Source organism: Cupressus sempervirens, chromosome 3 (genome assembly GCF_028749045.1).
Source record: "Cupressus sempervirens isolate cs-2001-9-10 chromosome 3, ASM2874904v1, whole genome shotgun sequence".
Lineage (NCBI taxonomy): Eukaryota > Viridiplantae > Streptophyta > Pinopsida > Cupressales > Cupressaceae > Cupressus > Cupressus sempervirens.
This window is the reverse complement of record NC_143120.1, coordinates 983,046,192-983,064,523: the sequence shown is the minus strand read 5'-3', so window position 1 is coordinate 983,064,523 and position 18,332 is coordinate 983,046,192. Positions and strand designations below refer to the sequence as shown.

The window sequence follows — 18,332 nt, the reverse complement described above, 5'->3', positions numbered from 1 at the left end:
TATATTTTCCAAAAAAAAATGTTTGACAAACTTGGTGAATCTTTAGGCTAATTTCTTTTAGGTTCCCTAATGGGGTGTTACAACACTATCACTCCTGGTCCATGTATAGTTATGGGTGCACCGCCTCTTCCACTAGCACTACCTTGGAAAGCATGCTTTTCTAACCCATACAATCCTACTCTATATTTTGCAATATTTTGTAAATTTGATAAAATTGACTCCTTCTATGGGTAAAATATATAGATTTGATTTTGTTGCTCTCTCTCTCTCTCTCTCTCTCTCTCTCTCTCTCTCTCTCTCTCTCTCTCTCTCTCTCTCTCTCTTGTTTCAATTATTTTGTAAATATAATTTCATTGATTAATAATTAAGCTCACTTTAAGATCAACTATGATGAGCCATGTTTTAACCCCATGGAGCTCGTAGTATTATATAGCTTTTTCTAATGCTCAATCAATTAGATTAAGCTTCATTGGCCCATTTAAACTAAGATTAATAGTTTATATTTTATCTTCTTTTAATTTTGGATAATTTATCTTCCTTTTAACTTATTCTAATTTTTACTTATATATTATTTCCTCATTTTATTTGCTTATCCATTTATTCATGATTTTGTTCTTTTCTATCACTAAAAATAACTACTTACCTTATTTTTATTAATATTCTTGATTTCTTTAAATTAATTGAAAACTTTCCTAATTTAATATTACCTTTTTAAAATAAAAATCAGTTACAAATTTTTTCATAATTTTTTAACATTATTTGAATCCCGTGCATGAATTTACTCTCTTATGAATATCCCCTCAACTGAGAGTTACATAAAAGATAAACATCATTAAGAAAATAGATACTTCTTAGCATTAAATTTGAAATTGATGAAGTCATGCTGCGATTCTGTCCAAAAATAGAGATTGTCATCATGTCTACAATTACTAAAAATTTAATTTTGATTCTTCAGAATCTTAAAATTTTGCGGTGCAATTTACACTTGTGGCGGAGTTAGTGGTACAAAGCATAAAAATCGGAAGCCAATTTTAGTCATTTAGATGCAGCACTGTTGTTTCTATTCAAAGTTATTCATGCAAAATTCAAAATGTATTCGTTTGCATGCACCATTTCCCAATTGATTTTATAAAGGATGGTTGATCTGCTTCTTCTATCTTTTTCTTCTCAGATTTTGTTTCCTAGCCTGTGCATTATCTCCAAGAACAAATTCAAAGGTATGCTTCTTTTTTCTCTTTCAATAATTTCGTTTTACGACTTTCTTTGTTGCATGGCCCCAAATTACTAATTACTAAAAATTTGCCCTACACTTTTCTCCCATTGGAGCTGTGCCCCGCAAAATAAATCAAAAACCCACTTAAACAAATAGCCTAAGATCATAATTCTATAATAAATTAGGAACATAAAAACTCCCTCATATCCATCCAGTTAGCCTTGTAAAATGTACAATTACCCCTTACTAAAACCTAATGTTCTTAGAGAACTCTCTCAACTATAATTGATGGTTAAAGAAAACTAACCCATGGAAAAAATATTTAACAAAAAGTGGAAAACTATGACTTAGATATCATGTTAAAGTTTCAACTACTCCTAAAAAAAGTCAATGACTAAAATTGTAAGAAAATAAACCTATCAAGACTAATCTAATAATAATGAAGATTCTAATGATTCTTATTCATAATCAATAAGTATTCTATTGAAAAATAGTGGTTCATTATATTACAATAATATTTAACTAATTATTTAAGAAGATAAGCATGACTAAATTAAAGGTAATGAAATCATGATTATAATGATAATAAAAATTTACTTAAATATGTATAACTATTGACTTTAATAATAATTAATAAAAAAATTGTGTATTACATATTATACACCAACATTTAGAATAGAAAAGTTCTTCAAAATTTATATAAGAAACATTTCTTATCTATTGAATTTTTTTTACCTGGGGGAAGTACAATTGGAGGGATAAAATGAAGGTATAAAAATAGATGTTTATGATTTTTATTTTTCATTCAAAATTTTCCTTTCCTTTTTCATATCACATATCAAAGATGAGAAATGATATTAAACATTGCTCACAAAAACTTCCAAGTTAGAGAAGGATTGACTGCAATTTGGAAAAGGAATTGATCTGAGACCTCTAAATAGAATGACAAAGAAAAAATGACTGATATTATTATTGAAAGAAACTATTTTTAGACATGTTATCATTTCTATGTGCAGATTCAATGTCGTGATATCAAAGTCAAGAATGGCATCCTAGAAAATCTCATGTCTTGTCATGTTTTCTTCCAATCTTGATCAACGATCTGGTCCTATTGACACTTTCTAGATATGAATGGTTATGCCTATAAAATGAGCATAGTAGCATCAAATAGCCATAAAATAGCATGTGATACTAAACCTAGTCAACTCTAATGAGCCAGTCTACCATTTCATAAAATAAAATACAACATTAGCTTTTACATGTTTGTAAGAAACAAAATCTCATTTGTCTTGGAAAACCCCTTCATTCATGAAATCAGGTTGTTTTCTTGATATTAAAAATTATATATAATGAAAATGATTTCATTTACATACAAAACTAAAATTGAGAAAAAAATAAAGACATTACAATCTAAAAAAAGTAGAAAAGTCAATTGAAATAGATAAGGCAAAAATAAAATTTATTTCTATAATTTATGTGCTACAAGAATAAAAAGAAATCAAAATAAATAAATGAAAAATGGTAAATAATTCAAATAGTCCCAAAATAGCTCTAGTAGATCTTATCTGAGAGGATTATTGGACATGTAAACTTAAATTTCATTGAATCTATAATTGATATCTAAACAACTTAAATAACATATAAGTCAATAGACTTATATGTGGAAGCTTTGCTCTCGGTTTTTACAAATTCCTACTGGAAAATTGTCAACCTCACTAGAAAAAATTTCCCGTCACAACTTTTAATGCCCAAAATCTTTCCATTCTTGCCCCTTGATTTCTTTCCTTAAAATTTCCCTCCTCCGTTGCGTTCGCATTGTTTTTTCCCCTTTGGTGGTAGTTTCCAAGGTTCTTATACTATCATACCTATTTTAGATTTTCAATGTCTTCATTTGACAATGGTGGTAATGACTATAGATTGAAGGTTTCTACATCCATTATAGGTAAGTCTTCCTTCCAATCGCATTCATGCTGCTCCAATTGCATTTAAAAGCCCACAGGTGCATAATCATCTTCGCCCTCTTTCTGCGCATACAATCCGTACTTAGGGTTCTTGTCTTCATGCCTATTATACGCATGCATCTTCCAATACCTAGCATAAACAAAGCCCGAATGAGAGGGCTCTGGCTCATTCACGGAAAGACTCATTCAAATAGTTTTAAGCTTTCACCTCTTTCAAATCCACAAATCTGAACACAAAAGATTATGCTTCTGATTTACTTGTTCGACAGAGTTCTGAGGTTTCTTTTTCTTTGTTTTGATTGTTTTGCTATTTTCTATTAACTCTGATTTTATTTTTCTTGACTGAATGCAATCAAATTTGGCAGGTCGCATATCTCAGCTGTGGAATTTGGGATTCCAGATTAACTTCTCATAAGAATCAATAGGGCATGGACTTACAGATGCAGGAATGGGACCCAATTTCACATGCCCTTGTATTTAAAGGAAATGCATAATCACAGAAATGCCATGTAAATACAAAGAAAGGCATTACTTGCAAAGTCAATGTCTCCTTTGCACATATCCGTAAATAGCGAGCTACATACCCAATCATGGCGGAGATGGTGGAAGAAGAGTGAGTTAATTTTCAATATCAACATTTTTATGTTTGTGTTTTCAATTTTCTATTGTAGATTGATGACTAACTATCTCTTATGCCTACTCCCATTAATAAAAGCATATACATATCATAGATGTCTTGTCAAAAATGTATATTTGTTTATTCAAATTAAAAAGAATGCTAATTTAATATACATATTCACATTTTTATGTTAAAGGCTTGAACCTTCTCCAATCTATAATGCTGAGAATATGGATTTATTTTTATAATGTTGGAAAATGATGGATATATATAGAGAATAAGAGATTTTTATTAAATTCAATTACAAGAGACTTATTTGTAACTTATTTCAATTCTTTAGTTCATCACAAATGAGTGTATAATATATTCTTAAAAGGAGAATATATCAATGTGGGTCCTATCTTGATGCACTATGCAAGAATGATATTTCCACTTTCTCTTATTTGATGCTTAATTCACTGCTACAATGCTTAATATAATTAGGAGAGTACTGATTATATAGAACAATGTATAACAACAAATATCTTGCTACCATGATGCTAAGGTAGGATGATATCCAATTGTAAAACATTGGAAAGTGTCCTTGACCTTCAATGATTGACATTATAACCCAATCACTCGAGATGATAAAAGGTTGGTTTGAATATAGAATCTCTTAAATGCTTTGTTTCATACTTGCAGATATAATGATGATTGTATTGATATAGATGTCAGTCAATATGTAAGAATAAAGGAATCGATATCATATGTTGATCAAGTATTAAACTTTATTGATCTGAAAGTAGGTGTAATTAGCTATTTCTGATAGCCTATTTGATATGAGTGCTAGATGAAAAACATTGATTTGATTTATATGTGGAGTATTGTTTCTAATATGTCTTTATGTGTATGGGAATTATATTACTATTGATTAGTCTAATAGGACTTTGTAGATTAAATCTGAATGCTTCTCTAATGTGTAAGCTTTTTTGTTGTGATATTTGGTGTTGTTCCTAATTATAGTTTCTTTTAAATTGTGCATCCTTGACTTCTATGTCTATGGCTCAATTTGAGCACTTGGTTTAACATCTTCTCTTCCTATCTTTGGAGTGTCAATGATATTTCTTTAATATGCCTCAAAGATGAATGGTCCCATCTCTTCATCATACAAGTTGAATTCCCTATGGTAACTTCAACTCTTAGTAGATAACTAATCAATCACAAGTTAACATTTTGCATATTACATTGCTAATAACAATAATGAATCACTACATCTTACAGCCTTCTTAATCACTATTATCTTTCTCTTATTTTTAATATCCATTTTCTATTATACTCAAATTGCACTTTTCTTGTCTTTAACTTCAAGGCTACCTTACAAATATAGTTGTGGCCTTAAGTAATCTTAGTGATTCCACCAAAATCATTCTGACTATTGCTCCTTAATGTTTTTAACTAATTGTTAATTCTTTAGCATCCAAAATATTGCCTTCAAGATTAGATGTTCTAATAGTTTGTTTGTTTGATCATTGATTAACGACATAATGATCATTGTCTTCTTGATTGTGGACTATTATCTTCCTAATTGAGAATCATCCATATACTATCTTCTCGTCTTCTTTATTTTGGTGTGTTGTTCTATGATTTAGTGGTCTTCAAACTTTAGTAATTCATAGAGTTATTACAGTCTCCCCTACTTTAGAAATTGCTTTCCACATCCAACAAAAGGCTTCCACCAATATGTTCTATTTACATGGATGTCAAGCTTATAAAGATTAATTGAAAAGGTTGAATTAAGGTAAATAGTCATCTACAGATGGATAATTTAGAGCACACACTTACAAATTTTATACCATGATGTAAAATATTACAAAACAATGAAGTAGTAGTTTAAATAGTTATGTGATTTCAGTCATTTGAATCTCCACGTTTTCAGATTTGTCTATTCAAGTTAATGTGCTATGGGTTGCTTATCTTCACAGTAATAATACAAACTGTGAAACAATCCTGACATTAAATATTGGCCATCTTACATGCTTGAATGGAGTAGCATTACTTTACAAACACTTGATGTGGTTTATTCTTATATTTACTCTTGTACTTAATGTAATTTTGGGAAAAAGTTTGGACCTTCAAGAGAATGAAAAGTTGTATGTAATCACAATGTGAGTAATTTTTAATTTCAAGAGGAAAAAGGATGTGTTACTTGATAATTTTTTTTTTATTAATGTTGTACTCTTTCATACAAAAACATATACAACTATCAGCTTCTCGTTGCATGTACAAAAATATGCAACTGCTAGTGAATATGTTTTTGAAACCTATATACATTATGACTGATTAAATAAATATCAATCATGACTGACTTAAGAAGAAAACATTATAGACTCTACATTTAAGCTCTTGGTAATAGTGATCATCCATGCTAATGATGATTGACAAAAGATCCAGCTCCATTCTCGAATTTGAAGGAGATGCTCTTCTTCTCAACTCTATGGTGAATATACTTTGGATTATGTATAGTATTTCATATGAAATAAATGCCTAGTATTAGGGGAATTCTCAATTAAAGTTCATTCTATTTTATTTTATACTACAATATTAAATTTTCATTTTCTTTTTAGATTGACAGAAGATGTTATAATTCGTTATGTTGATCTACTAGAACATGAGAGAGGAAGGTATGGACTTTTTGCAATATCTTAAAAAGATAAAAATGAAATTCATAATATTTACTTTTACATTTCAATTTATTTTTTTACATATAATATGCTCACTTCAATTCCAATATTCTTGTATCAAATTACTCATTTAATAAGATAGATCTTTTACAAAGAATAAATATAAAATTTCATTAATCTTAGTTATAAGTTGTCTATGAACAAGATTGCTCCATTATTGCACTTATATGAAAGTTTGAATAGACAATTTGTATACAAATGTATTGAAATTAACAATAATATTATACCCACTTTCTTTTAGCTTTTTCACCTACATACCTCTAATAAGATTAAGTTTTGAATAAAATTATGTTCATGTTTAGTTTGGTTTTATAACTAATATTCTTGTCATATTTGTTCTCTATTTGGTATAAATTCTTTGAAATACGACAAATATACAGGCTTCAAAATCAAGAAGTCTCAATCTACAATTTTTAGTTTAATTTTTTTTCTTTCTGGTGTAATTTAATTTTTGTGAATAATTTATTAATGTAGAAACCTAATCTTAGAATTAGACATAAATAAATGTTATTTTATTATATGTCCTAGCAGCTTTTAAATGAAATATTGAAGAAATTTAAGAGTGACAATGATCATGCCAATCATTTATCAAGGTCTTTTTAAAATTTATCTATTATTTTTGTACATGTAGTAAAACCCTTTTTACTAAGTAATATCTTACTAATGAGTGTTTCTACATTCTATCCATGACTATGCATTATCATCAACAGATTAGGAAACATTCCAAATGTTGAGGTATGCTTGATTTCACCATGATAAAGAACAATGATTTCTATTTTTTTAAGTTATGATCCAATTTTGATGTATAATTATTATGATAAATTTATAAGAGATTCAAAGAGAAATTAATACATGGAAATTGCAGCTACTGAATGAGAATCAACACTAAGGTAGAGTCTCTTACTTAATCTGAAGTAATATTTTTTCCATTAAATTATAGTACATTGTAATTTAGTACTTTGATCTTAAAAACATCTAAACATGTGCAATTACTAATATGAAAAATATCTATTAACATTTTTCATTGATTTCACTATTCATATCAATGCTACCTATACTTTTATTCAATTTCCAATCAAATTATCCCTCCCTTTCTATAAACTCCTTCACTCTGTAACCCTCCCCTTCACTAAAATTACAAAAATAAAAATCAAAAATCATACTGTTACTTTCTGTATAAATCAAATGCCCAGGCAGTATTTGTGGGATCTTAAAGAACTATTTTTGATTTTGTAAAGAAAAGAAATATGAAAAAATTATATAAATATATTGAAGTTTCATATAATATTTCATTTTTTTTGTTTTAAATTTGTAGGTGTTTGAAAGAAGATCCTAATATGATAACTTCAGTACAGGATGCAGAGTATTATGAGAGAGTTCTGAAAGAATCCTTAATTAAAGTTCAACTTAAAAGGGTAAAGAACTCCACTTCTATTTCATTAAATGTCTTTTTGTAAACATATCTTACAAATTTTAATATTAAAAACCCAATATAACAATTAGTTTTGATAATTATATTATTTTCAAATTCTAAGAAAATTATAATTTTCTTCAAAACAATTTTGAAATATATTACAGAATTTTCTTGAACAATCTTGCATTTTATCGTATGGCCAAGCTAACATCCATGGTCAATCAAATATGCAAGTATGTTCCATTTGTGAGAAATCAAAATTTTTTTTTTTTTAAATAATATTTTCCATATATCCGTGAAGATAAATTTTCATATAGAAATAACTTATTGAATGCCAAAACTTTTCTCTCCATTTTTTTCTCAAAATGTACATGGCCAATCAAAATATATAGATATGTTTCATTTGAGCAATGCCCAAAAATTTTCTTTTGTCATATCTAATGAATGGAATAGACTGGCTAAACTTTAAAAATGTTTCATACTAATGTGCATTAGAAATAGATACATTAAATGATCATAAACTATTTTGTTAACTATAAATTTTAATTTTAATTATATTGATATATGCAGCCACAAAATAATTCAAGTGAGAGTCAAATATTAAGCCAGATATCACAGAGAGACCAAAACTTTGTAGATCTTGCCAATACTGATGGCATCTTTAGCATCAAGTATATCTTTAAAACTTGTGTTATTCATGGCAGTGATAAATTTTTACAAATATTTTGACATTGAATAAGTGTTTGGCTTCTTGAAATGAACGGACAGTGGGGGAGAATGCATGGGTACAACAATTTATCCATCCTTTCAACAAGGTAGTGGAAGTATGCAACTTGGAAATCATGCAAGTGAATCCAATATATCACATTTGAGTTTTTATAATCTCCCTGTTGAAGACAACAATAGTGATGAGCATGTTGAGCATGATATGGTGGGCAGTGATTATTGCTCTACAATGATATTCCCTATTGGAAATATTCAAGATATGACAAGTTACTGAGAGGGGAGGGGTGAATCAGTAACTTCTAAAATTTCAAACAATAAAACTGTATACTGATATATTCATCATTCATCCAAGTAACCTATTGTAAGCATGAAACAAAATCATTTGCAACACTTGAACACACAGATTTGGTGACCCAGAAACCTTCCAAATAGAAAGTAAAACTGGGGTGGGGATGAAACCCACAAGCTTCGTTACTGCAGTATGAAGTTGGCCGATTAAGGCTTACAATGATCACTTCTGGTGATCTGCCCTGTTAGGAGCACAAAGGATTGCTAGATCCACCTTGTTAGAGGATTTCCAAACATACAATAAAGTATGCACTCTGTTAGGAGATTTACAAAAGACTGTTAAGTCTACCTTGTTAAAGGATTTGTAAAAACTGATTCACCTGTTAGAATGAAATAGTGGATCTGATTACAACTGATTGCTGCTAAGATCCGCTATGCTCTGATTCACCTTGATGTGATAGATAAAACTTTTTTGCTTCAAAATTAGACCTGCTGAATATCTTCACAATTCAGCCCACATACTTTCGCACGCATGTATTTCTTTCGCACTTTCACACATTCACACTTTCACATTTCCACTCATTACCATTTCCATAACTGTTGTTTGAATGATACAATACATTGCATATATATACTATCCATATAAATAATACATGCAAGGTCGGCTAAACAATACATGCAAGGTCGGCTAAAACAACAAGTGCAAATCTCTATACAAAGTCAGCCCAAGGTAAAAACTTGGGTTCACTGAACTGACTCGGTGTCCTTCTGATACTCGGCGTCCACTGTGTTACTCGGCATCGTCATGCACTCGGTAGAAGTGAAGGCACGGTTCATACTAAACACTTCGAATAGTTTTGAACTCGGTAACCACTGGAGACTCAGTAGAAGAGATGTCACTCGGTGAATACTTCTATCTGAACTGTTGCTTGATGATCAAAGGAAATACTTGATAGAGCCTTGTGACTCGGTGATAGTTAGTTTCCTTGATATCCGTTTGAGCTTGGTAAAAATTAATTTCCTTGATAACCTCAGGAGCTTGGTTATCATGAAGTTCTCGGTTACATCTTAGTACATCTTTACTAAGTCAAAACTGATTCCTTTCTTTATCTTGAACACTCGGTAAACACTGATTGCTTTGTTCACCTTGATCACTCGGTAAACATTGATTGCTTTGTTCACCTTGATCACTCGGTAAACACTGACTTCTTTGTTCTCCTTGATTACTCGGTAAAAACTGACTTCTTTGTTCACCTTGATTACTCGGTAAACACTGAGAACTAGGTAAAGCTTGGTTTCCGATGTGAGCTCGGTAAGCATTCAGAATCCAATAAGTGTTGTAACTAATGACAAAAATGTATCATAATGCCAACAATCTCCCCCTTTGGCATTAGTGACAAAAACACTTATGAGACAAAATTTATCTGACATGCTGATGACTGATTCTGAATATACATAGCTTCGTTATATACAACTCCCCCATAGAATAGGTTTTTTATATACAACTCCCCCATAGAATGTACATACATTATTTACATGAGCTGTATATCTCTTCCTTTGTAAAAATTTTGAAAACACTTATTCACCCATAGTATACATATCCAACAATAATATCCCCCTTTTTGACAATAATGCCAAAGAATAAAGAATATATATACTTATATGGAAACACCAAAATGAGAGATGAACTTTGAATGTACCTGGAGAATAAGTTGGAGAGTCTTATCCCAATTCTCTTGCAAAATTTTGTAGGTAGAAAGAGCTATTTGAATTTCAGCCGAAAGTTCAATCACATGATCTGCAATGGAGAAGTTATTATCATGGATTAATGTCTTTGAATGTGCAATATGCTTCTGCATTGAATCCATGATGGGAAGGATCATGTTTTGGATATCTATCAATGTAGATCGGATCCTTGCCTCTTCCCTCAACAGCTCTGCCTGCTTCTCTGACCAAAATTTGATTCTGAGCTGATGAGATGAGCTTGAACTGGGGTCAAGCTTCAAGTTCTGTGCGCTTACCTTCAGATCTTCATCAATTTTATTTAGTTTTTCTCTTATTCCTTTAGTGTATTCAGTAACATCACAAAGTTTAGCAAAAAGAGATGTTACATTATTAAAAGAATTTTCCATATCTGCCAAAACTGAGGTTAATGCAACCTGATTTATTGCAATGTTATGGGCAATGTGCCCTAATACCTTATTATCAAATTTCTTTTCTGCACGCTCAATTAGCTTTTCTTGTCCGGAGGCATCTTCATTGAATTTAGTAACTGCCTCTTCTAGTTGAATCAAAATGTGTTGAGAAGTATCAACATCAACACCTATAGCCTCAGTAATTATGTTCTGGGCTTCCTCAATTATCCTATATTCCTTATCCCTTTCTGATCTTAACTGCATCTGAGTAGCCTTTTTCTCAATAAGTTGACTAGCATACCTCATTTCTTCAATGGTAGCATTATCAAAGTCAATCTTTGGAATTACTATCTCTATGTCCAAGTCAATATCTTCAGGAATTTCCTTTCTAGTGATCATAAGTCTTAATGGTTTCTTTTGTTTGACTTTTGGGATCACTGGTTTGACCTTTGGAATAGACACAACAGTAGAGATAGAAGGACTAGCAGTAAAAACTAGGATGTTTGAGGTTTGAGTGCCAATAGAAGTATGTACAGGGTCAAAAATTTGAGTGCTGGCCAAAAATGGTGATACACTCGACAATATAGTATCTGAGCTCACTGTGCCTGAAGTAGATGGCGACAAAATTGTAGAACAAATTTGAGTTGTCAAAATTTGAGAACTTACAGCAATGCCAACTGATGATGATGGAGTCGAGGAGGCTAACTCGGTAGATGAAAAGGGGTGCAGCTCGGTAGACGAAGAGGGATGCAGCTCGGTAGATGAAGTGGTAGTCACTTCCACTGATGATACCTGGAGCTGAGATATGGCAGGTGTAGATGGTAAAACTGGTGTAGATGAACCTGCTGAAGCTGACTCCAACCTTGATGATGTCATAGGTTTGTCTGGGGAGTGAGGAAGGGATGCAATAACTGCTGCTGCAATTTTTACCATATCATCCTCCTTATCTTCCTCTTTAGCTTCTTCCTCTTTGTCTTCTTCCTCCTTTTCTTCCATCATTGCATGCAACTCTCCTAGTGTAACTGTGATGGATGGAGTGCTATCTGATTCATCACTGCTGCTGCTGCTGCTGCATCATCCTTTATTTCTACTGGGTCTACACTGGGGTTATGTAGATGATAGATGTTTTTCCACATGTTTGTAGCATCATTTACAACATGCTCTATATCTTTGATCAAAACTAAACAAGTTTGGAATCTGATCATTATTTTACCTTCATAGGTTTTCAATTCAGATTTTACCTCTACTCTAGTGAGACTAGGCCGAAGATTCTTCAGGGATTGCTCATATATATCTTTTACCGTCTTGGTGGCTAACTCCCATCTTGGCTGTACTCTCTCCAGTAGTTCTTTAGAGATAGGAGCAATCTGGTCCGGGGAGTATTTCCATTTTTCCATTTTGTTAAGTACCAGTTCCTCAATTTTCATTTTCTCTGCATCAGTCCTTGTCTCAAATCTCAATGCCTTGAAATTTGCAATGCCAGCTCCTTCTTCCAATGTTTTGAGCCTTTTCTCGAATGTAGGTGCAGGTTTGACCAATACAGGTTCCTGAATACCTTTTCTCATTCTTCGAGTGAATACTGCAGTAGGCTGCTTCTTGGGCTTGGTAATGATTACCTTGCCTTTCTTCTTTGCCGGTTGCTCTTTTTCTGATTCTTTTTCTCCTTCTTTTTCTTCTTCACTTTCTTTATCTTCACCTTTTCCCTCGGTGACCATAAGAGAACTCATTTCATTTTTTAGTTTGGCCATTTTCCTTTTACCTTTGCTGATGGCCTATGGAATTTTGATTTCTAGTTCAATTCTGGCCTTTGCTTCATCATAAGTACCAAAAATTCGTTGCCTTGGGTCTACTGGCTCATTTACCAGTGCTTCAATGATATCCCTGGTTTCATCAATATTTACCTCATATGGAAGAGGTTTCACCCATGCAACTCGGGGTCTAACTGCCTGTATGTATACCTTGTCACAGTCAACCATGAAACAGACATCATCCTTATACTCTTCAACAAGTTTTGGAGGTATCCTGAATCTGTTGTTCATCCTTTCCTTGAAATCTTCAAAATAATTGTCCATTACTTTGTCAAAATTCATACACATATCTACTATGAATTCATTTATTTGATACAAAATTGGAGTATCTTTCCTCCATACAACTATACCTTTGGATGGAAAGAATTTCTATACATAGAAGAATAAACAAACTAGCAAAGAACCAAATTTACAAGGAATTATCTTTGCAGTCCTTATGCTTTCCATGTTTTTATTGAATTGTTTTAATAATACATCAACTAGGTCAAACTCCATATTTTTCTTTACAATTTTATATGCCAAATCTACAGCCTCGCAAGGTACACTATTCAGCTTGCTGGAACTATACAGTTTGTATGCAATAACATAAATACCAAATTTCAGTTCTATATCTGAAACATTGTTGAGTTTTAAACCTCTACCATCCCATTCGGCTTGGGTTTTCTTTTGTAACTCATCCCGTCCTAGGGTTTTGGTGGTTTTGGCTTTACTGAGCATTGGGAGACCCGTGATTTCGTGAATCATCTTCTTGGTTATCAAAACTGGTTGTTCCAACCACAACTGACCATTATGTACTCGGCTCAAGATATACCTCACCCATTTCACTTGGAAACTTCTTGGCAGATGCGGGATATGGGTTAAGCCTTTGGTTTCCAAATGTTTGAACTCAGGTTTTATGGTTTCATCCATGCATAACTCGGCTAGGGTGCTATCCATATCTAGTGTCCCTATTTCTTGCACAGTACACTTGAAATGAGTATGAATATCATTGATTAGAAGTACCTTTCGAGGAATCTGTGATTGAGCTCCATGCGGGTCGAGTGATTCAGCGATGGCAGGAACAAGCTTGAACGTCGGTGCCTTCCATTCTATTCCCTTCACAAGCATTTCGGATCCTTTCTTCACCTTGCTGCTGTTGGTGCTTGCGGAAGCCATTGCTACTCGGTGAGTAAGAAGATTTCGTAAGAATACTTCGCTGGAAAATTTCTTCAACTCTCTTGAATTCGCTTGAAAGCCCTCTTTTGTAAATCTCAAATTCGCGGTGAAAAAATGAGGTTGAAATCTGCCCTTTTGATGAAAAATTTGTCATTAATGTTCAGCACGGAGGTAGCTGCGATTGACAGGCTATCATCCACTAGCTCGGCTTAAACTTCGCAACTCGGTGACCAAAGGAAAATAGGTTAATCCGCCCTTAACTCAGTAAGAGAAGAACCAACCATGCTCGGTAAGTGCAACTTGGTGAAAGAAGCCTTATTGCACCCGACTAAGCTCGGTAAGGTCATGTACCAACCATGATCCTGATGTATCTGAAATACTGATTTAATCATATTTTCATTCTAGGACTGCTTAGGATATTGCTTATGGATACAGTCCTGGTCTTATCCTGATGAGTCTTAATTGGAAATGGGAGAGTCACTCACCTCTTGAGTGATCATTCCATTACTTGAATTATCTGGCTCGGTAGACTTTGGAATCCATTGCTACTTCATTTGTTTCCGAATATTGTCTACTTTGATTTTCTTCTCATCCTCGACTTTCTTTATGTTCATGCAGTTTTTAGATATATGACCAAGTTCTGTACATGTATAACATCTTACAGTGGTATCCCTTTTTCTTAGGTGATGCCTTGTACAGTTTATGCCAGTATGACCATATTCTCCACAATAATGACATCTGCACCAAGTTTTGTAGTCCCAACCAAATATTGCTTTGACAAGTTGTTCAGCTGGATTAAAAGATTTGAATTTGCATTGTGATGCCTTATGACCTTGCTTTTGGCATTTGTGACATTTACCTTCAAATTTTGGTTTCCTTTTGCATTCATTGGCTTTGTGTCCATGCTGATTGCAATTGTAGCATTTTCCATTAAATTTTCCTTTTCCATTGCTCCAACATCTGTTAGATGTATGACCTAACTTACCACAGTGGCTGCAAGTAGGTTTTTGATTCTTTTGAGTACCCTATTTGGAGGATTCACCTTCTTCCTTGTATCCAAGGCCTGCTTTACCATTTTGTTTATGAAAGTTTTCTTCATTTTGCAGATTCAATTGATCCATGTCTTTTTGAGATTTTACCATTCTCTCATTGACTTGTTTTTCAGAGATTAGATCACTTTGTAAGCTTGCATTGATTTGTCTTTCAGTAATTAAGTCATTTCTCAAAATCTCATTCTCAGATCTTAGATTCATAATTTCTTCATTTGCATTAGATAACTGAGTTACAAGATTTTCAAGCTGAGAGGATTGATTATTCCTTACCTCTAAGTCTTCAACTGCCTTGTTCCTTTGCTCCAAGATTTCACATAGCCTGATGGATTGGATTCCTTGTTCCCTTTTGAGCTTTCTTACTTCTTCCTGCAGAGATCCATTATTTTCTAAGAGTTCTTTGATTGCTTTGTCAGCTTCATCTGAACTATTTGATGGTGAGAGATCTTCAATCTTTTCTTCAACATACTGATGGTCATTCATTTGCTTTGCAATTTCTTTTCTTCTTTTCAAGGATTGTAAAAGATGCTCTTTTGCTTCATTGAGTTGAGCCATGGCCATTTTCAGATCTAGCTTTTCATTCTCAATAGTTTTGTCAAGTTTGAATATCTCCATTGTCCTTGATCTTTGCTCAAGCTATGAAGCTTTTATCTTGAGAACCTTATAGCTCTGATACCAATTGTTGGAAATATTCAAGATATGACAAGTTACTGAGAGGGGAGGGGTGAATCAGTAACTTCTAAAATTTCAAACAATAAAACTGTATACTGATATATTCATCATTCATCCAAGTAACCTATTGTAAGCATGAAACAAAATCATTTGCAACACTTGAACACACAGATTTGGTGACCCAGAAACCTTCCAAATAGAAAGTAAAACTGGGGTGGGGATGAAACCCACAAGCTTCGTTACTGCAGTATGAAGTTGGCCGATTAAGGCTTACAATGATCACTTCTGGTGATCTGCCCTGTTAGGAGCACAAAGGATTGCTAGATCCACCTTGTTAGAGGATTTCCAAACATACAATAAAGTATGCACTCTGTTAGGAGATTTACAAAAGACTATTAAGTCTACCTCGTTAAAGGATTTGCAAAAATTGATTCACCTGTTAGAATGAAACAATGGATCTGATTACAACTTATTGCTGATAAGATCCTCTATGCTCTGATTCACCTTGATGTGATAGATAGAACTTTTCTGCTTCAAAACTAGACCTGCTGAATATCTTCACAATTTAGCCCACATACTTTCGCACGCATGTATTTCTTTCGCACTTTCACACATTCACACTTTCACATTTCCACTCATTACCATTGCCATAACTGTTGTTTGAATGATACAATACATTGCATATATATACTATCCATATAAATAATACATGCAAGGTCGGCTAAACAATACATGCAAGGTCGGCTAAAACAACAAGTGCAAATCTCTATACAAAGTCGGCCCAAGGTAAAAACTCGGGTTCACTGAACTGACTCGGTGTCCTTCTGATACTCGGCATCCACTGCGTTACTCGGCATCGTCATGCACTCGGTAGAAGTGAAGGCACGGTTCATACTAAACAGTTCGAATAGTTCTGAACTCGGTAACCACTGGAGACTTGGTAGAAGAGATGTCACTTGGTGAATACTTCTATCTGAACTGTTGCTCGATGATCAAAGGAAATACTTGATAGAGCCTTGTGACTCGGTGATAGTTAGTTTCCTTGATATCCGTCTGAGCTCGGTAAAAATTAATTTCCTTGATAACCTCAGGAGCTCGGTTATCATGAAGTTCTCGGTTACATCTTAGTACATCTTTACTCAGTCAAAACTGATTCCTTTCTTTATCTTGAACACTCGGTAAACACTGATTGCTTTGTTCACCTTGATCACTCGGTAAACACTGATTGCTTTGTTCACCTTGATCACTCAGTAAACACTGACTTCTTTGTTCTCCTTGATTACTCGATAAACACTGACTTCTTTGTTCACCTTGATTACTTGGTAAACACTGAGAACTAGGTAAAGCTTGGTTTCCGGTGTGAGCTCGGTAAGCATTCAGAATCCAATAAGTGTTGTAACTAATGACAAAAATGTATCATAATGCCAACAATTCCCATCCCAATGGCAATCAACATATGGTGGACTTGATGACACCTTAATCAATGATGTAATGTATTGATATGCATGTTTATAATGTTTTTGCTTACACTTTTGAAAACTATATTAGATTTATTTTTCCAGAATGGATCTTAAAAATATTTCAAACATATCTTTTTCATTGCAATTTTTTATTTCAATTATTAATTCATGTGCCAATTTTTACATTTTGACATTTCAAACTATCAATGAAATTGCAATATTAAATTCTATTACACAAAGTTACAATAGTTAATACTTATTTCTTATAATTTAGAAAAGCAACTTTTTCTGATTTTTGATTCCTTGCAACAGATGAAAAAAAAAAAAATGTTTGAAAAACTACCAATTTTTTAAACAACATTTGAAGACTCTGAGTTTCCTATTCTTCTTGACATGCAAATTCACCAAAACAAAGTAAATTCATATGTATATCCATTAATGATGCAGTTTGGTGGTCTATTTTTTATATTATTCTTTAAAGTTGTTTATGCTGTTATTTTTGTTCCATTAATTTCAAAGTAGGGCTAGTTTGTTTACACCCAGAGAATCCAAAATGTTCATTTTAAATTTACTGTTCCATTGCAGTTAGGGTTTCTTAAAATTGAGATAGTGCAAATGTTAATTCTGATGTCTAAAACAAAGCGCTCTGCCTAACATATGTGAAGGAAGTAATTCCATATTATTTTTTCTAATAATTCTTCTACTAAGATTTGTAATGCTACAATTCACCTACGCTTCATCATTATATTGTCACTTTCATTTTCTATATATATTTATTTCAACGGGTGTCTGTGGAATACTACAATACTATCCCACACATTGCACTTATCTGGCAGCATTTGAACTCTTCCTAAAATAATTAAGGATGCTCTTTACAAGTCTACAAATGAATAGAATCAGATAGTGTTCAATGAAACCATGTTGAAAGTAGCTATAAAGTTGAAGCAAAAGACTTGGGACCTTCAACTCTCACAAACAAGGAGAAACACTCTATTCTCAGATTTGCAAGACGTGCAACTCCAAGCCAAGCCTGTACTATCAAATTCAAGATTTGATGTCCCAATTTTATTTCTCTTATGCATTGTATTTTTTCTTAGATTCCTTTCATGAAC

General features: G+C 32.8%; 1 pseudogene; it reads left to right on the top strand.

Annotated features, from left to right (window-relative positions):
- The first annotated feature begins 3,764 nt into the window (after positions 1-3,764).
- LOC149570047 (agamous-like MADS-box protein AGL66) overlaps positions 3,765-18,332 on the top strand; it is a 42,490-nt pseudogene continuing 27,922 nt past the window's right edge.